This window comes from Atractosteus spatula, chromosome 6 (assembly GCF_055471065.1).
Source record: "Atractosteus spatula isolate fAtrSpa1 chromosome 6, fAtrSpa1.hap1, whole genome shotgun sequence".
NCBI classification, from domain to species: domain Eukaryota; kingdom Metazoa; phylum Chordata; class Actinopteri; order Semionotiformes; family Lepisosteidae; genus Atractosteus; species Atractosteus spatula.
Genome location: NC_142711.1, coordinates 17,137,598 through 17,159,355, shown reverse-complemented (window position 1 = coordinate 17,159,355; position 21,758 = coordinate 17,137,598).

Genomic DNA, 21,758 nt, shown 5'->3' with positions numbered 1-21,758 from the left:
TCAATTCTGTGGCATTGCTTTTTTTACAAAACTGCTGCTGGAAAGACATTTCAAATATGCCATTATCGAGTGGTTGTCACGTGAGCATTACAATTACCAGAAAGGTTGGGCCGAAATTGTTCTTTCCTCTAGTTTTAAAAATAGAAAACAAGAAATTTAGCATGTTCAAAGTGTGGATTGAGAATTTTGATTTTCGACCATTTTCGACAGCCGCGCGGCTTAGCAAAAACGGCAAAATTGGGTCAAATTTGTTTTTCGAGGAAACAGCAAAACAACACTTTTCCTGCACTGCAAATGCATCCTAAAGCACAGCAAATGCATTAGAAAATGTGTAGGTGTTGTTCCAACACTAACCCTAACCCTACCTCAGACACTTTTGGAACAGACTTCCAAATCCCTGCTTTAAAAACTGTGTTCAAAAAAGTCCAAAATGACTCCCAATTAGTCAGAATGATGTCAATTACCAGTTCACAGTTATTGTTTAATGCATCTAGAGTGAAAGGGTTTCAATTCTGTGGCATTGCTTTTTTACAAAACTGCTGCTGGAAAGACATTTCAAATATGCCATTATCGAGTGGTTTTCACGTGAGCATTACAATTACCAGAAAGGCTGGGCCGAAATTGTTCTTTCCTCTAGTTTTACAAATAGAAAAGAAGAACGTTTAGCATGTTCATAGTGTGGATTGAGAATTTTGATTTTTGACCATTTTCGACAGCGTTAGCAAAAATGGCAAAATTGGGTCAAATTTGTTTTTCAAGGAAACAGCAAAACAACACTTTTCCTGCAGTGCAAATACATCCTAAAGCACAGCAAATGCATTAGAAAATGTGTACGTGTTGTTCCAACACTAACCCTAACCCTACCTCGGACACTTTTGGAAAAGACTTCCAAATCCCTGCTTTAAAAACTGTGTTCAAAAAGTCCAAAATGACTCCCAATTAGTCAGAATCATGTCAATTACCAGTTCACAGTTATTGTTTAATGCATCTAGAGTGAAAGGGTTTCAATTCTGTGGCATTGCTTTTTTACAAAACTGCTGCTGGAAATACATTTCAAATATGCCATTATCGAGTGGTTTTCACGTGAGCATTACAATTACCAGAAAGGTTGGGCCAAAATTGTTCTTTCCTCTAGTTTTAAAAATAGAAAAGAAGAAAGTTTAGCATGTTCAAAGTGTGGATTGAGAATTTTGATTTTCGACCATTTTCGACAGCCGCGCGGCTTAGCAAAAATGGCAAAATTGGGTCAAATTTGTTTTTCGAGGAAACAGCAAAACAACACTTTTCCTGCACTGCAAATACATCCTAAAGCACAGCAAATGCATTAGAAAATGTGTGGGTGTTGTTCCAACACTAACCCTAACCCTACCTCGGACACTTTTGGAACAGACTTCCAAATCCCTGCTTTAAATACTGTGTTCAAAAAAGTCCAAAATGACTCCCAATTAGTCAGAATCATGTCAATTACCAGTTCACAGTTATTGTTTAATGCATCTAGAGTGAAAGGGTTTCAATTCTGTGGCATTGCTTTTTTTACAAAACTGCTGCTGGAATGACATTTCAAATATGCCATTATCGAGTGGTTTTCACGTGAGCATTACAATTACCAGAAAGGTTGGGCCAAAATTGTTCTTTCCTCTAGTTTTACAAATAGAAAAGAAGAAAGTTTAGCATGTTCAAAGTGTGGATTGTGAATTTTGATTTTCGACCATTTTCGACAACCGCGCGGCTAAGCAAAAACGGCAAAATTGGGTCAAATTTGTTTTTCGAGGAAACAGCAAAACAACACTTTTCCTGCACTGCAAATGCATCCTAAAGCACAGCAAATGCATTAGAAAATGTGTAGGTGTTGTTCCAACACTAACCCTAACCCTACCTCGGACACTTTTGGAACAGACTTCCAAATCCCTGCTTTAAAAACTGTGTTCAAAAAAGTCCAAAATGACTCCCAATTAGTCAGAATCATGTCAATTACCAGTTCACAGTTATTGTTTAATGCATCTAGAGTGAAAGGGTTTCAATTCTGTGGCATTGCTTTTTTTACAAAACTGCTGCTGGAAAGTCATTTCAAATATGCCATTATCGAGTGGTTTTCACGTGAGCATTACAATTACCAGAAAGGTTGGGCCAAAATTGTTCTTTCCTCTAGTTTTACAAATAGAAAAGAAGAAAGTTTAGCATGTTCAAAGTGTGGATTGAGAATTTTGATTTTCGACCATTTTCGACAGCCGCGCGGATTAGCAAAAACGGCAAAATTGGGTCAAATTTGTTTTTCGAGGAAACAGCAAAACAACACTTTTCCTGCACTGCAAATACATCCTAAAGCACAGCAACTGCATTAGAAAATGTGTAGGTGTTGTTCCAACACTAACCCTAACCCTACCTCGGACACTTTTGCAACAGACTTCCAAATCCCTGCTTTAAAAACTGTGTTCAAAAAAGTCCAAAATGACTCCCAATTAGTCAGAATCATGTCAATTACCAGTTCACAGTTAGTGTTTAATGCATCTAGAGTGAAAGGGTTTCAATTCTGTGGCATTGATTTTTTACAAAACTGCTGCTGGAAAGACATTTCAAATATGCCATTTTCGAGTGGTTTTCACGTGAGCATTACAATTACCAGAAGGGTTGGGCCGAAATTGTTCTTTCCTCTAGTTTTAAAAATAGAAAAGAAGAAAGTTTAGCATGTTCAAAGTGTGGATTGAGAATTTTGATTTTCGACCATTTTCGACAGCCGCGCGGCTTCGCAAATACGGCAAAATTGGGTCAAATTTGTTTTTCGAGGAAACAGCAAAACAACACTTTTCCTGCACTGCAAATACATACAGCAAATGCATTAGAAAATGTGTAGGTGTTGTTCCAACACTAACCCTAACCCTACCTCGGACACTTTTGGAACAGACTTCCAAATCCCCGCTTTTAAAACTGTGTTCAAAAAAGTCCAAAATGACTCCCAATTAGTCAGAATCATGTCAATTATCAGTTCACAGTTATTGCTTAATGCCTCTAGAGTGAAAGGGTTTCAATTCTGTGGCATTGCTTTTTTTACAAAACTGCTGCTGGAAAGACATTTCAAATATGCCATTATCGAGTGGTTGTCACGTGAGCATTACAATTACCAGAAAGGTTGGGCCAAAATTGTTCTTTCCTCTAGTTTTAAAAATAGAAAAGAAGAACGTTTAGCATGTTCAAAGTGTGGATTGAGAATTTTGATTTTCGACCATTTTCGACAGCCGCGCGGCTTAGCAAATACGGCAAAATTGGGTCAAATTTGTTTTTCGAGGAAACAGTAAATCAACACTTTTCCTGCACTGCAAACACATCCTAAAGCACAGCAAATGCATTAGAAAATGTGTAGGTGTTGTTCCAACACTAACCCTAACCCTACCTCGGACACTTTTGGAACAGACTTCCAAATCCCTGCTTTAAAAACTGTGCTCAAAAAAGTCCAAAATGACTCCCAATTAGTCAGAATCATGTCAATTACCAGTTCACAGTTATTGCTTAATGCATCTAGAGTGAAAGGGTTTCAATTCTGTGGCATTGCTTTTTTTACAAAACTGCTGCTGGAAAGACATTTCAAATATGCCATTATCGAGTGGTTGTCACGTGAGCATTACAATTACCAGAAAGGTTGGGCCGAAATTGTTCTTTCCTCTAGTTTTAAAAATAGAAAACAAGAAATTTAGCATGTTCAAAGTGTGGATTGAGAATTTTGATTTTCGACCATTTTCGACAGCCGCGCGGCTTAGCAAAAACGGCAAAATTGGGTCAAATTTGTTTTTCGAGGAAACAGCAAAACAACACTTTTCCTGCACTGCAAATGCATCCTAAAGCACAGCAAATGCATTAGAAAATGTGTAGGTGTTGTTCCAACACTAACCCTAACCCTACCTCAGACACTTTTGGAACAGACTTCCAAATCCCTGCTTTAAAAACTGTGTTCAAAAAAGTCCAAAATGACTCCCAATTAGTCAGAATGATGTCAATTACCAGTTCACAGTTATTGTTTAATGCATCTAGAGTGAAAGGGTTTCAATTCTGTGGCATTGCTTTTTTACAAAACTGCTGCTGGAAAGACATTTCAAATATGCCATTATCGAGTGGTTTTCACGTGAGCATTACAATTACCAGAAAGGCTGGGCCGAAATTGTTCTTTCCTCTAGTTTTACAAATAGAAAAGAAGAACGTTTAGCATGTTCATAGTGTGGATTGAGAATTTTGATTTTTGACCATTTTCGACAGCCTTAGCAAAAATGGCAAAATTGGGTCAAATTTGTTTTTCAAGGAAACAGCAAAACAACACTTTTCCTGCAGTGCAAATACATCCTAAAGCACAGCAAATGCATTAGAAAATGTGTACGTGTTGTTCCAACACTAACCCTAACCCTACCTCGGACACTTTTGGAAAAGACTTCCAAATCCCTGCTTTAAAAACTGTGTTCAAAAAGTCCAAAATGACTCCCAATTAGTCAGAATCATGTCAATTACCAGTTCACAGTTATTGTTTAATGCATCTAGAGTGAAAGGGTTTCAATTCTGTGGCATTGCTTTTTTACAAAACTGCTGCTGGAAATACATTTCAAATATGCCATTATCGAGTGGTTTTCACGTGAGCATTACAATTACCAGAAAGGTTGGGCCAAAATTGTTCTTTCCTCTAGTTTTAAAAATAGAAAAGAAGAAAGTTTAGCATGTTCAAAGTGTGGATTGAGAATTTTGATTTTCGACCATTTTCGACAGCCGCGCGGCTTAGCAAAAACGGCAAAATTGGGTCAAATTTGTTTTTCGAGGAAACAGCAAAACAACACTTTTCCTGCACTGCAAATACATCCTAAAGCACAGCAAATGCATTAGAAAATGTGTAGGAGTTGTTCCAACACTAACCCTAACCCTACCTCGGACACTTTTGGAACAGACTTCCAAATCCCTGCTTTAAAAACTGTGTTCAAAAAAGTCCAAAATGACTCCCAATTAGTCAGAATCATGTCAATTACCAGTTCACAGTTATTGTTTAATGCATCTAGAGTGAAAGGGTTTCAATTCTGTGGCATTGCTTTTTTTACAAAACTGCTGCTGGAAAGACATTTCAAATATGCCATTATCGAGTGGTTTTCACGTGAGCATTACAATTACCAGAAAGGCTGGGCCGAAATTGTTCTTTCCTCTAGTTTTAAAAATAGAAAAAAGAAAGTTTAGCATGTTCAAAGTGTGGATTGAGAATTTTGATTTTTGACCATTTTCGACAGCCGCGCGGCTTAGCAAAAACGGCAAAATTAGGTCAAATTTGTTTTTCGAGGAAACAGCAAAACAACACTTTTCCTGCACTGCAAATACATCCTAAAGCACAGCAAATGCATTAGAAAATGTGTAGGTGTTGTTCCAACACTAACCCTAACCCTACCTTCGGACACTTCTGGAACAGACTTCCAAATCCCTGCTTTAAAAACTGTGTTCAAGAAAGTCCAAAATGACTCCCAATTAGTCAGAATCATGTCAATTACCAGTTCACAGTTATTGTTTAATGCATCTAGAGTGAAAGGGTTTCAATTCTGTGGCATTGCTTTTTTTACAAAACTGCTGCTGGAAAGACATTTCAAATATGCCATTATCGAGTGGTTTTCACGTGAGCATTACAATTACCAGAAAGGTTGGGCCGAAATTGTTCTTTCCTCTAGTTTTAAAAATAGAAAAGAAGAAAGTTTAGCATGTTCAAAGTGTGGATTGAGAATTTTGATTTTCGACCATTTTCGACAGCCGCGTGACTCAGCAAAAATGGCAAAATTGGGTCAAATTTGTTTTTCGAGGAAACAGCAAAACAACACTTTTCCTGCGCTGCAAATACATCCTAAAGCACAGCAAATGCATTAGAAAATGTGTAGGTGTTGTTCCAACACTAACCCTAACCCTACCTCGGACACTTTTGGAACAGACTTCCAAATCCCTGCTTTATAAACTGTGTTCAAAAAAGTCCAAAATGACTCCCAATTAGTCAGAATCATGTCAATTACCAGTTCACAGTTATTGTTTAATGCATCTAGAGTGAAAGGGTTTCAATTCTGTGGCATTGCTTTTTTTTACAAAAGTGCTGTAGGAAAGACATTTCAAATATGCCTTTATCAAGTGGTTTTCACGTGAGCATTACAATTACCAGAAAGGTTAGGCCGAAATTGTTCTTTCCTCTAGTTTTAAAAATAGAAAACAAGAAAGTTTAGCACGTTCAAAGTGTGGATTGAGAATTTTGATTTTCAACCATTTTCGACAGCCGCGCGGCTTAGCAAAAACGGCAAAATTGGGTCAAATTTGTTTTTCGAGGAAACAGCAAAACAACACTTTTCCTGCACTGCAAATACATCCTAAAGCACAGCAAATGCATTAGAAAATGTGTAGGTGTTGTTCCAACACTAACCCTAACCCTACCTCGGACACTTTTGGAACAGACTTCCAAATCCCTGCTTTATAAACTGTGTTCAAAAAAGTCCAAAATGACTCCCAATTAGTCAGAATCATGTCAATTACCAGTTCACAGTTATTGTTTAATGCATCTAGAGTGAAAGGGTTTCAATTCTGTGGCATTGCTTTTTTTACAAAACTGCTGCTGGAAAGACATTTCAAATATGCCATTATCGAGTGGTTTTCACGTGAGCATTACAATTACCAGAAAGGCTGGGCCAAAATTGTTCTTTCCTCTAGTTTTAAAAATAGAAAACAAGAAAGTTTAGCATGTTCAAAGTGTGGATTGAGAATTTTGATTTTCAACCATTTTCGACAGCCGCGCGGCTTAGCAAAAATGGCAAAATTGGGTCAAATTTGTTTTTCGAGGAAACAGCAAAACAACACTTTTCCTGCACTGCAAATACATCCTAAAGCACAACAAAAACATTAGAAAATGTGTAGGTGTTGTTCCAACACTAACCCTAACCCTACCTCGGACACTTTTGGAACAGACTTCCAAATCCCTGCTTTATAAACTGTGTTCAAAAAAGTCCAAAATGACTCCCAATTAGTCAGAATCATGTCAATTACCAGTTCACAGTTATTGTTTAATGCATCTAGAGTGAAAGGGTTTCAATTCTGTGGCATTGCTTTTTTTTACAAAAGTGCTGTAGGAAAGACATTTCAAATATGCCTTTATCAAGTGGTTTTCACGTGAGCATTACAATTACCAGAAAGGTTAGGCCGAAATTGTTCTTTCCTCTAGTTTTAAAAATAGAAAAGAAGAAAGTTTAGCATGTTCAAAGTGTGGATTGAGAATTTTGATTTTCGACCATTTTCGACAGCCGCGCGGCTTAGCAAAAACGGCAAAATTGGGTCAAATTTGTTTTTCGAGGAAACAGCAAAACAACACTTTTCCTGCACTGCAAATACATCCTAAAGCACAGCAAATGCATTAGAAAATGTGTAGGTGTTGTTCCAACACTAACCCTAACCCTACCTCGGACACTTTTGGAACAGACTTCCAAATCCCTGCTTTATAAACTGTGTTCAAAAAAGTCCAAAATGACTCCCAATTAGTCAGAATCATGTCAATTACCAGTTCACAGTTATTGTTTAATGCATCTAGAGTGAAAGGGTTTCAATTCTGTGGCATTGCTTTTTTTACAAAACTGCTGCTGGAAAGACATTTCAAATATGCCATTATCGAGTGGTTTTCACGTGAGCATTACAATTACCAGAAAGGCTGGGCCAAAATTGTTCTTTCCTCTAGTTTTAAAAATAGAAAACAAGAAAGTTTAGCATGTTCAAAGTGTGGATTGAGAATTTTGATTTTCAACCATTTTCGACAGCCGCGCGGCTTAGCAAAAATGGCAAAATTGGGTCAAATTTGTTTTTCGAGGAAACAGCAAAACAACACTTTTCCTGCACTGCAAATACATCCTAAAGCACAACAAAAACATTAGAAAATGTGTAGGTGTTGTTCCAACACTAACCCTAACCCTACCTCGGACACTTTTGGAACAGACTTCCAAATCCCTGCTTTAAAAACTGTGTTCAAAAAAGTCCAAAATGACTCCCAATTAGTCTGAATCATGTCAATTACCAGTTCACAGTTATTGTTTAATGCATCTAGAGTGAAAGGGTTTCAATTCTGTGGCATTGCTTTTTTTACAAAACTGCTGCTGGAAAGACATTTCAAATATGCCATTATCGAGTGGTTTTCACGTGAGCATTACAATTACCAGAAAGGCTGGGCCGAAATTGTTCTTTCCTCTAGTTTTAAAAATAGAAAAAAGAAAGTTTAGCATGTTCAAAGTGTGGATTGAGAATTTTGATTTTTGACCATTTTCGACAGCCGCGCGGCTTAGCAAAAACGGCAAAATTGGGTCAAATTTGTTTTTCGAGGAAACAGCAAAACAACACTTTTCCTGCACTGCAAATACATCCTAAAGCACAGCAAATGCATTAGAAAATGTGTAGGTGTTGTTCCAACACTAACCCTAACCCTACCTCGGACACTTTTGGAACAGACTTCCAAATCCCTGCTTTAAAAACTGTGTTCAAGAAAGTCCAAAATGACTCCCAATTAGTCAGAATCATGTCAATTACCAGTTCACAGTTATTGTTTAATGCATCTAGAGAGAAAGGGTTTCAATTCTGTGGCATTGCTTTTTTTACAAAACTGCTGCTGGAAAGACATTTCAAATATGCCATTATCGAGTGGTTGTCACGTGAGCATTACAATTACCAGAAAGGTTGGGCCAAAATTGTTCTTTCCTCTAGTTTTACAAAAAGAAACGAAGAAAGTTTAGCATGTTCAAAGTGTGGATTGAGAATTTTGATTTTCGACCATTTTCGACAACCGCGCGGCTTAGCAAAAACGGCAAAATTGGGTCAAATTTGTTTTTCGAGGAAACAGCAAAACAACACTTTTCCTGCACTGCAAATACATCCTAAAGCACAGCAAATGCATTAGAAAATGTGTGGGTGTTGTTCCAACACTAACCCTAACCCTACCTCGGACACTTTTGGAACAGACTTCCAAATCCCTGCTTTAAATACTGTGTTCAAAAAAGTCCAAAATGACTCCCAATTAGTCAGAATCATGTCAATTACCAGTTCACAGTTATTGTTTAATGCATCTAGAGTGAAAGGGTTTCAATTCTGTGGCATTGCTTTTTTTACAAAACTGCTGCTGGAATGACATTTCAAATATGCCATTATCGAGTGGTTTTCACGTGAGCATTACAATTACCAGAAAGGTTGGGCCAAAATTGTTCTTTCCTCTAGTTTTACAAATAGAAAAGAAGAAAGTTTAGCATGTTCAAAGTGTGGATTGTGAATTTTGATTTTCGACCATTTTCGACAACCGCGCGGCTTAGCAAAAACGGCAAAATTGGGTCAAATTTGTTTTTCGAGGAAACAGCAAAACAACACTTTTCCTGCACTGCAAATACATCCTAAAGCACAGCAAATGCATTAGAAAATGTGTGGGTGTTGTTCCAACACTAACCCTAACCCTACCTCGGACACTTTTGGAACAGACTTCCAAATCCCTGCTTTAAATACTGTGTTCAAAAAAGTCCAAAATGACTCCCAATTAGTCAGAATCATGTCAATTACCAGTTCACAGTTATTGTTTAATGCATCTAGAGTGAAAGGGTTTCAATTCTGTGGCATTGCTTTTTTTACAAAACTGCTGCTGGAATGACATTTCAAATATGCCATTATCGAGTGGTTTTCACGTGAGCATTACAATTACCAGAAAGGTTGGGCCAAAATTGTTCTTTCCTCTAGTTTTACAAATAGAAAAGAAGAAAGTTTAGCATGTTCAAAGTGTGGATTGTGAATTTTGATTTTCGACCATTTTCGACAACCGCGCGGCTAAGCAAAAACGGCAAAATTGGGTCAAATTTGTTTTTCGAGGAAACAGCAAAACAACACTTTTCCTGCACTGCAAATGCATCCTAAAGCACAGCAAATGCATTAGAAAATGTGTAGGTGTTGTTCCAACACTAACCCTAACCCTACCTCGGACACTTTTGGAACAGACTTCCAAATCCCTGCTTTAAAAACTGTGTTCAAAAAAGTCCAAAATGACTCCCAATTAGTCAGAATCATGTCAATTACCAGTTCACAGTTATTGTTTAATGCATCTAGAGTGAAAGGGTTTCAATTCTGTGGCATTGCTTTTTTTACAAAACTGCTGCTGGAAAGTCATTTCAAATATGCCATTATCGAGTGGTTTTCACGTGAGCATTACAATTACCAGAAAGGTTGGGCCAAAATTGTTCTTTCCTCTAGTTTTACAAATAGAAAAGAAGAAAGTTTAGCATGTTCAAAGTGTGGATTGAGAATTTTGATTTTCGACCATTTTCGACAGCCGCGCGGATTAGCAAAAACGGCAAAATTGGGTCAAATTTGTTTTTCGAGGAAACAGCAAAACAACACTTTTCCTGCACTGCAAATACATCCTAAAGCACAGCAACTGCATTAGAAAATGTGTAGGTGTTGTTCCAACACTAACCCTAACCCTACCTCGGACACTTTTGCAACAGACTTCCAAATCCCTGCTTTAAAAACTGTGTTCAAAAAAGTCCAAAATGACTCCCAATTAGTCAGAATCATGTCAATTACCAGTTCACAGTTAGTGTTTAATGCATCTAGAGTGAAAGGGTTTCAATTCTGTGGCATTGATTTTTTACAAAACTGCTGCTGGAAAGACATTTCAAATATGCCATTTTCGAGTGGTTTTCACGTGAGCATTACAATTACCAGAAGGGTTGGGCCGAAATTGTTCTTTCCTCTAGTTTTAAAAATAGAAAAGAAGAAAGTTTAGCATGTTCAAAGTGTGGATTGAGAATTTTGATTTTCGACCATTTTCGACAGCCGCGCGGCTTCGCAAATACGGCAAAATTGGGTCAAATTTGTTTTTCGAGGAAACAGCAAAACAACACTTTTCCTGCACTGCAAATACATACAGCAAATGCATTAGAAAATGTGTAGGTGTTGTTCCAACACTAACCCTAACCCTACCTCGGACACTTTTGGAACAGACTTCCAAATCCCCGCTTTTAAAACTGTGTTCAAAAAAGTCCAAAATGACTCCCAATTAGTCAGAATCATGTCAATTATCAGTTCACAGTTATTGCTTAATGCCTCTAGAGTGAAAGGGTTTCAATTCTGTGGCATTGCTTTTTTTACAAAACTGCTGCTGGAAAGACATTTCAAATATGCCATTATCGAGTGGTTGTCACGTGAGCATTACAATTACCAGAAAGGTTGGGCCAAAATTGTTCTTTCCTCTAGTTTTAAAAATAGAAAAGAAGAACGTTTAGCATGTTCAAAGTGTGGATTGAGAATTTTGATTTTCGACCATTTTCGACAGCCGCGCGGCTTAGCAAATACGGCAAAATTGGGTCAAATTTGTTTTTCGAGGAAACAGTAAATCAACACTTTTCCTGCACTGCAAACACATCCTAAAGCACAGCAAATGCATTAGAAAATGTGTAGGTGTTGTTCCAACACTAACCCTAACCCTACCTCGGACACTTTTGGAACAGACTTCCAAATCCCTGCTTTAAAAACTGTGCTCAAAAAAGTCCAAAATGACTCCCAATTAGTCAGAATCATGTCAATTACCAGTTCACAGTTATTGCTTAATGCATCTAGAGTGAAAGGGTTTCAATTCTGTGGCATTGCTTTTTTTACAAAACTGCTGCTGGAAAGACATTTCAAATATGCCATTATCGAGTGGTTGTCACGTGAGCATTACAATTACCAGAAAGGTTGGGCCGAAATTGTTCTTTCCTCTAGTTTTAAAAATAGAAAACAAGAAATTTAGCATGTTCAAAGTGTGGATTGAGAATTTTGATTTTCGACCATTTTCGACAGCCGCGCGGCTTAGCAAAAACGGCAAAATTGGGTCAAATTTGTTTTTCGAGGAAACAGCAAAACAACACTTTTCCTGCACTGCAAATGCATCCTAAAGCACAGCAAATGCATTAGAAAATGTGTAGGTGTTGTTCCAACACTAACCCTAACCCTACCTCAGACACTTTTGGAACAGACTTCCAAATCCCTGCTTTAAAAACTGTGTTCAAAAAAGTCCAAAATGACTCCCAATTAGTCAGAATGATGTCAATTACCAGTTCACAGTTATTGTTTAATGCATCTAGAGTGAAAGGGTTTCAATTCTGTGGCATTGCTTTTTTACAAAACTGCTGCTGGAAAGACATTTCAAATATGCCATTATCGAGTGGTTTTCACGTGAGCATTACAATTACCAGAAAGGCTGGGCCGAAATTGTTCTTTCCTCTAGTTTTACAAATAGAAAAGAAGAACGTTTAGCATGTTCATAGTGTGGATTGAGAATTTTGATTTTTGACCATTTTCGACAGCGTTAGCAAAAATGGCAAAATTGGGTCAAATTTGTTTTTCAAGGAAACAGCAAAACAACACTTTTCCTGCAGTGCAAATACATCCTAAAGCACAGCAAATGCATTAGAAAATGTGTACGTGTTGTTCCAACACTAACCCTAACCCTACCTCGGACACTTTTGGAAAAGACTTCCAAATCCCTGCTTTAAAAACTGTGTTCAAAAAGTCCAAAATGACTCCCAATTAGTCAGAATCATGTCAATTACCAGTTCACAGTTATTGTTTAATGCATCTAGAGTGAAAGGGTTTCAATTCTGTGGCATTGCTTTTTTACAAAACTGCTGCTGGAAATACATTTCAAATATGCCATTATCGAGTGGTTTTCACGTGAGCATTACAATTACCAGAAAGGTTGGGCCAAAATTGTTCTTTCCTCTAGTTTTAAAAATAGAAAAGAAGAAAGTTTAGCATGTTCAAAGTGTGGATTGAGAATTTTGATTTTCGACCATTTTCGACAGCCGCGCGGCTTAGCAAAAATGGCAAAATTGGGTCAAATTTGTTTTTCGAGGAAACAGCAAAACAACACTTTTCCTGCACTGCAAATACATCCTAAAGCACAGCAAATGCATTAGAAAATGTGTGGGTGTTGTTCCAACACTAACCCTAACCCTACCTCGGACACTTTTGGAACAGACTTCCAAATCCCTGCTTTAAATACTGTGTTCAAAAAAGTCCAAAATGACTCCCAATTAGTCAGAATCATGTCAATTACCAGTTCACAGTTATTGTTTAATGCATCTAGAGTGAAAGGGTTTCAATTCTGTGGCATTGCTTTTTTTACAAAACTGCTGCTGGAATGACATTTCAAATATGCCATTATCGAGTGGTTTTCACGTGAGCATTACAATTACCAGAAAGGTTGGGCCAAAATTGTTCTTTCCTCTAGTTTTACAAATAGAAAAGAAGAAAGTTTAGCATGTTCAAAGTGTGGATTGTGAATTTTGATTTTCGACCATTTTCGACAACCGCGCGGCTAAGCAAAAACGGCAAAATTGGGTCAAATTTGTTTTTCGAGGAAACAGCAAAACAACACTTTTCCTGCACTGCAAATGCATCCTAAAGCACAGCAAATGCATTAGAAAATGTGTAGGTGTTGTTCCAACACTAACCCTAACCCTACCTCGGACACTTTTGGAACAGACTTCCAAATCCCTGCTTTAAAAACTGTGTTCAAAAAAGTCCAAAATGACTCCCAATTAGTCAGAATCATGTCAATTACCAGTTCACAGTTATTGTTTAATGCATCTAGAGTGAAAGGGTTTCAATTCTGTGGCATTGCTTTTTTTACAAAACTGCTGCTGGAAAGTCATTTCAAATATGCCATTATCGAGTGGTTTTCACGTGAGCATTACAATTACCAGAAAGGTTGGGCCAAAATTGTTCTTTCCTCTAGTTTTACAAATAGAAAAGAAGAAAGTTTAGCATGTTCAAAGTGTGGATTGAGAATTTTGATTTTCGACCATTTTCGACAGCCGCGCGGATTAGCAAAAACGGCAAAATTGGGTCAAATTTGTTTTTCGAGGAAACAGCAAAACAACACTTTTCCTGCACTGCAAATACATCCTAAAGCACAGCAACTGCATTAGAAAATGTGTAGGTGTTGTTCCAACACTAACCCTAACCCTACCTCGGACACTTTTGCAACAGACTTCCAAATCCCTGCTTTAAAAACTGTGTTCAAAAAAGTCCAAAATGACTCCCAATTAGTCAGAATCATGTCAATTACCAGTTCACAGTTAGTGTTTAATGCATCTAGAGTGAAAGGGTTTCAATTCTGTGGCATTGATTTTTTACAAAACTGCTGCTGGAAAGACATTTCAAATATGCCATTTTCGAGTGGTTTTCACGTGAGCATTACAATTACCAGAAGGGTTGGGCCGAAATTGTTCTTTCCTCTAGTTTTAAAAATAGAAAAGAAGAAAGTTTAGCATGTTCAAAGTGTGGATTGAGAATTTTGATTTTCGACCATTTTCGACAGCCGCGCGGCTTCGCAAATACGGCAAAATTGGGTCAAATTTGTTTTTCGAGGAAACAGCAAAACAACACTTTTCCTGCACTGCAAATACATACAGCAAATGCATTAGAAAATGTGTAGGTGTTGTTCCAACACTAACCCTAACCCTACCTCGGACACTTTTGGAACAGACTTCCAAATCCCCGCTTTTAAAACTGTGTTCAAAAAAGTCCAAAATGACTCCCAATTAGTCAGAATCATGTCAATTATCAGTTCACAGTTATTGCTTAATGCCTCTAGAGTGAAAGGGTTTCAATTCTGTGGCATTGCTTTTTTTACAAAACTGCTGCTGGAAAGACATTTCAAATATGCCATTATCGAGTGGTTGTCACGTGAGCATTACAATTACCAGAAAGGTTGGGCCAAAATTGTTCTTTCCTCTAGTTTTAAAAATAGAAAAGAAGAACGTTTAGCATGTTCAAAGTGTGGATTGAGAATTTTGATTTTCGACCATTTTCGACAGCCGCGCGGCTTAGCAAATACGGCAAAATTGGGTCAAATTTGTTTTTCGAGGAAACAGTAAATCAACACTTTTCCTGCACTGCAAACACATCCTAAAGCACAGCAAATGCATTAGAAAATGTGTAGGTGTTGTTCCAACACTAACCCTAACCCTACCTCGGACACTTTTGGAACAGACTTCCAAATCCCTGCTTTAAAAACTGTGCTCAAAAAAGTCCAAAATGACTCCCAATTAGTCAGAATCATGTCAATTACCAGTTCACAGTTATTGCTTAATGCATCTAGAGTGAAAGGGTTTCAATTCTGTGGCATTGCTTTTTTTACAAAACTGCTGCTGGAAAGACATTTCAAATATGCCATTATCGAGTGGTTGTCACGTGAGCATTACAATTACCAGAAAGGTTGGGCCGAAATTGTTCTTTCCTCTAGTTTTAAAAATAGAAAACAAGAAATTTAGCATGTTCAAAGTGTGGATTGAGAATTTTGATTTTCGACCATTTTCGACAGCCGCGCGGCTTAGCAAAAACGGCAAAATTGGGTCAAATTTGTTTTTCGAGGAAACAGCAAAACAACACTTTTCCTGCACTGCAAATGCATCCTAAAGCACAGCAAATGCATTAGAAAATGTGTAGGTGTTGTTCCAACACTAACCCTAACCCTACCTCAGACACTTTTGGAACAGACTTCCAAATCCCTGCTTTAAAAACTGTGTTCAAAAAAGTCCAAAATGACTCCCAATTAGTCAGAATGATGTCAATTACCAGTTCACAGAAATTGTTTAATGCATCTAGAGTGAAAGGGTTTCAATTCTGTGGCATTGCTTTTTTACAAAACTGCTGCTGGAAAGACATTTCAAATATGCCATTATCGAGTGGTTTTCACGTGAGCATTACAATTACCAGAAAGGCTGGGCCGAAATTGTTCTTTCCTCTAGTTTTACAAATAGAAAAGAAGAACGTTTAGCATGTTCATAGTGTGGATTGAGAATTTTGATTTTTGACCATTTTCGACAGCCTTAGCAAAAATGGCAAAATTGGGTCAAATTTGTTTTTCAAGGAAACAGCAAAACAACACTTTTCCTGCAGTGCAAATACATCCTAAAGCACAGCAAATGCATTAGAAAATGTGTACGTGTTGTTCCAACACTAACCCTAACCCTACCTCGGACACTTTTGGAAAAGACTTCCAAATCCCTGCTTTAAAAACTGTGTTCAAAAAGTCCAAAATGACTCCCAATTAGTCAGAATCATGTCAATTACCAGTTCACAGTTATTGTTTAATGCATCTAGAGTGAAAGGGTTTCAATTCTGTGGCATTGCTTTTTTACAAAACTGCTGCTGGAAATACATTTCAAATATGCCATTATCGAGTGGTTTTCACGTGAGCATTACAATTACCAGAAAGGTTGGGCCAAAATTGTTCTTTCCTCTAGTTTTAAAAATAGAAAAGAAGAAAGTTTAGCATGTTCAAAGTGTGGATTGAGAATTTTGATTTTCGACCATTTTCGACAGCCGCGCGGCTTAGCAAAAACGGCAAAATTGGGTCAAATTTGTTTTTCGAGGAAACAGCAAAACAACACTTTTCCTGCACTGCAAATACATCCTAAAGCACAGCAAATGCATTAGAAAATGTGTAGGAGTTGTTCCAACACTAACCCTAACCCTACCTCGGACACTTTTGGAACAGACTTCCAAATCCCTGCTTTAAAAACTGTGTTCAAAAAAGTCCAAAATGACTCCCAATTAGTCAGAATCATGTCAATTACCAGTTCACAGTTATTGTTTAATGCATCTAGAGTGAAAGGGTTTCAATTCTGTGGCATTGCTTTTTTTACAAAACTGCTGCTGGAAAGACATTTCAAATATGCCATTATCGAGTGGTTTTCACGTGAGCATTACAATTACCAGAAAGGCTGGGCCGAAATTGTTCTTTCCTCTAGTTTTAAAAATAGAAAAAAGAAAGTTTAGCATGTTCAAAGTGTGGATTGAGAATTTTGATTTTTGACCATTTTCGACAGCCGCGCGGCTTAGCAAAAACGGCAAAATTAGGTCAAATTTGTTTTTCGAGGAAACAGCAAAACAACACTTTTCCTGCACTGCAAATACATCCTAAAGCACAGCAAATGCATTAGAAAATGTGTAGGTGTTGTTCCAACACTAACCCTAACCCTACCTTCGGACACTTCTGGAACAGACTTCCAAATCCCTGCTTTAAAAACTGTGTTCAAGAAAGTCCAAAATGACTCCCAATTAGTCAGAATCATGTCAATTACCAGTTCACAGTTATTGTTTAATGCATCTAGAGTGAAAGGGTTTCAATTCTGTGGCATTGCTTTTTTTACAAAACTGCTGCTGGAAAGACATTTCAAATATGCCATTATCGAGTGGTTTTCACGTGAGCATTACAATTACCAGAAAGGTTGGGCCGAAATTGTTCTTTCCTCTAGTTTTAAAAATAGAAAAGAAGAAAGTTTAGCATGTTCAAAGTGTGGATTGAGAATTTTGATTTTCGACCATTTTCGACAGCCGCGTGACTCAGCAAAAATGGCAAAATTGGGTCAAATTTGTTTTTCGAGGAAACAGCAAAACAACACTTTTCCTGCGCTGCAAATACATCCTAAAGCACAGCAAATGCATTAGAAAATGTGTAGGTGTTGTTCCAACACTAACCCTAACCCTACCTCGGACACTTTTGGAACAGACTTCCAAATCCCTGCTTTATAAACTGTGTTCAAAAAAGTCCAAAATGACTCCCAATTAGTCAGAATCATGTCAATTACCAGTTCACAGTTATTGTTTAATGCATCTAGAGTGAAAGGGTTTCAATTCTGTGGCATTGCTTTTTTTTACAAAAGTGCTGTAGGAAAGACATTTCAAATATGCCTTTATCAAGTGGTTTTCACGTGAGCATTACAATTACCAGAAAGGTTAGGCCGAAATTGTTCTTTCCTCTAGTTTTAAAAATAGAAAACAAGAAAGTTTAGCACGTTCAAAGTGTGGATTGAGAATTTTGATTTTCAACCATTTTCGACAGCCGCGCGGCTTAGCAAAAACGGCAAAATTGGGTCAAATTTGTTTTTCGAGGAAACAGCAAAACAACACTTTTCCTGCACTGCAAATACATCCTAAAGCACAGCAAATGCATTAGAAAATGTGTAGGTGTTGTTCCAACACTAACCCTAACCCTACCTCGGACACTTTTGGAACAGACTTCCAAATCCCTGCTTTATAAACTGTGTTCAAAAAAGTCCAAAATGACTCCCAATTAGTCAGAATCATGTCAATTACCAGTTCACAGTTATTGTTTAATGCATCTAGAGTGAAAGGGTTTCAATTCTGTGGCATTGCTTTTTTTACAAAACTGCTGCTGGAAAGACATTTCAAATATGCCATTATCGAGTGGTTTTCACGTGAGCATTACAATTACCAGAAAGGCTGGGCCAAAATTGTTCTTTCCTCTAGTTTTAAAAATAGAAAACAAGAAAGTTTAGCATGTTCAAAGTGTGGATTGAGAATTTTGATTTTCAACCATTTTCGACAGCCGCGCGGCTTAGCAAAAATGGCAAAATTGGGTCAAATTTGTTTTTCGAGGAAACAGCAAAACAACACTTTTCCTGCACTGCAAATACATCCTAAAGCACAACAAAAACATTAGAAAATGTGTAGGTGTTGTTCCAACACTAACCCTAACCCTACCTCGGACACTTTTGGAACAGACTTCCAAATCCCTGCTTTATAAACTGTGTTCAAAAAAGTCCAAAATGACTCCCAATTAGTCAGAATCATGTCAATTACCAGTTCACAGTTATTGTTTAATGCATCTAGAGTGAAAGGGTTTCAATTCTGTGGCATTGCTTTTTTTTACAAAAGTGCTGTAGGAAAGACATTTCAAATATGCCTTTATCAAGTGGTTTTCACGTGAGCATTACAATTACCAGAAAGGTTAGGCCGAAATTGTTCTTTCCTCTAGTTTTAAAAATAGAAAAGAAGAAAGTTTAGCATGTTCAAAGTGTGGATTGAGAATTTTGATTTTCGACCATTTTCGACAGCCGCGCGGCTTAGCAAAAACGGCAAAATTGGGTCAAATTTGTTTTTCGAGGAAACAGCAAAACAACACTTTTCCTGCACTGCAAATACATCCTAAAGCACAGCAAATGCATTAGAAAATGTGTAGGTGTTGTTCCAACACTAACCCTAACCCTACCTCGGACACTTTTGGAACAGACTTCCAAATCCCTGCTTTAAAAACTGTGTTCAAGAAAGTCCAAAATGACTCCCAATTAGTCAGAATCATGTCAATTACCAGTTCACAGTTATTGTTTAATGCATCTAGAGTGAAAGGTTTTCAATTCTGTGGCATTGCTTTTTTACAAAACTGCTGCTGGAAAGACATTTCAAATATGCCATTTTCGAGTGGTTTTCATGTGAGCATTACAATTACCAGAAAGGTTGGGCCAAAATTGTTCTTTCCTCTAGTTTTACAAATAGAAAAGAAGAAAGTTTAGCATGTTCATAGTGTGGATTGAGAATTTTGATTTTCGACCATTTTCGACAGCCGCGCGGCTTCGCAAAAACGGCAAAATTGGGTCAAATTTGTTTTTCGAGGAAACAGCAAAACAACACTTTTCCTGCACTGCAAATACATCCTAAAACACAGCAAATGCATTAGAAAATGTGTAGGTGTTGTTCCAACACTAACCCTAACCCTACCTCGGACACTTTTGGAACAGACTTCCAAATCCCTGCTTTAAAAACTGTGTTCAAAGAAGTCCAAAATGACTCCCAATTAGTCAGAATCATGTCAATTACCACTTCACAGTTATTGTTTAATGCATCTAGAGTGAAAGGGTTTCAATTCTGTGGCATTGCTTTTTTACAAAACTGCTGCTGGAAAGACATTTCAAATATGCCATTATCGAGTGGTTTTCACGTGAGCATTACAATTACCAGAAAGGATGGGCCGAAATTGTTCTTTCCTCTAGTTTTAAAACTAGAAAAGAAGAATGTTTAGCATGTTCAAAGTGTGGATTGAGAATTTTGATTTTCGACAGCCGCGCGGCTTAGCAAAAACGGCAAAATTGGGTCAAATTTGTTTTTCGAGGAAACAGCAAAACAACACTTTTCCTGCACTGCAAATACATCCTAAAGCACAGCAAATGCATTAGAAAATGTGTAGGTGTTGTTCCAACACTAACCCTAACCCTACCTCGGACACTTTTGGAACAGACTTCCAAATCCCTGCTTTATAAACTGTGTTCAAAAAAGTCCAAAATGACTCCCAATTAGTCAGAATCATGTCAATTACCAGTTCACAGTTATTGTTTAATGCATCTAGAGTGAAAGGGTTTCAATTCTGTGGCATTGCTTTTTTTACAAAACTGCTGCTGGAAAGACATTTCAAATATGCCTTTATCAAGTGGTTTTCACGTGAGCATTACAATTACCAGAAAGGTTAGGCCGAAATTGTTCTTTCCTCTAGTTTTAAAAATAGAAAAGAAGAAAGTTTAGCATGTTCAAAGTGTGGATTGAGAATTTTGATTTTCGACACTTTTCGACAGCCGCGTGGCTCAGCAAAAATGGCAAAATTGGGTCAAATTTGTTTTTCGAGGAAACAGCAAAACAACACTTTTCCTGCACTGCAAATACATCCTAAAGCACAGCAAATGCATTAGAAAATGTGTAGGTGTTGTTCCAACACTAACCCTAACCCAACCTCGGACAGTTTTGGAACAGACTTCCAAATCCCTGCTTTAAAAACTGTGTTCAAGAAAGTCCAAAATGACTCCCAATTAGTCTGAATCATGTCAATTACCAGTTCACAGTTATTGTTTAATGCATCTAGAGTGAAAGGGTTTCAATTCTGTGGCATTGCTTTTTTTACAAAACTGCTGCTGGAAAGACATTTCAAATATGCCATTATCGAGTGGTTTTCACGTGAGCATTACAATTACCAGAAAGGCTGGGCCGAAATTGTTCTTTCCTCTAGTTTTAAAAATAGAAAAAAGAAAGTTTAGCATGTTCAAAGTGTGGATTGAGAATTTTGATTTTTGACCATTTTCGACAGCCGCGCGGCTTAGCAAAAACGGCAAAATTGGGTCAAATTTGTTTTTCGAGGAAACAGCAAAACAACACTTTTCCTGCACTGCAAATACATCCTAAAGCACAGCAAAAGCATTAGAAAATGTGTAGGTGTTGTTCCAACACTAACCCTAACCCTACCTCGGACACTTTTGGAACAGACTTCCAAATCCCTGCTTTAAAAACTGTGTTCAAGAAAGTCCAAAATGACTCCCAATTAGTCAGAATCATGTCAATTACCAGTTCACAGTTATTGTTTAATGCATCTAGAGAGAAAGGGTTTCAATTCTGTGGCATTGCTTTTTTTACAAAACTGCTGCTGGAAAGACATTTCAAATATGCCATTATCGAGTGGTTGTCACGTGAGCATTACAATTACCAGAAAGGTTGGGCCAAAATTGTTCTTTCCTCTAGTTTTACAAAAAGAAACGAAGAAAGTTTAGCATGTTCAAAGTGTGGATTGAGAATTTTGATTTTCGACCATTTTCGACAACCGCGCGGCTTAGCAAAAACGGCAAAATTGGGTCAAATTTGTTTTTCGAGGAAACAGCAAAACAACACTTTTCCTGCACTGCAAATACATCCTAAAGCACAGCAAATGCATTAGAAAATGTGTGGGTGTTGTTCCAACACTAACCCTAACCCTACCTCGGACACTTTTGGAACAGACTTCCAAATCCCTGCTTTAAATACTGTGTTCAAAAAAGTCCAAAATGACTCCCAATTAGTCAGAATCATGTCAATTACCAGTTCACAGTTATTGTTTAATGCATCTAGAGTGAAAGGGTTTCAATTCTGTGGCATTGCTTTTTTTACAAAACTGCTGC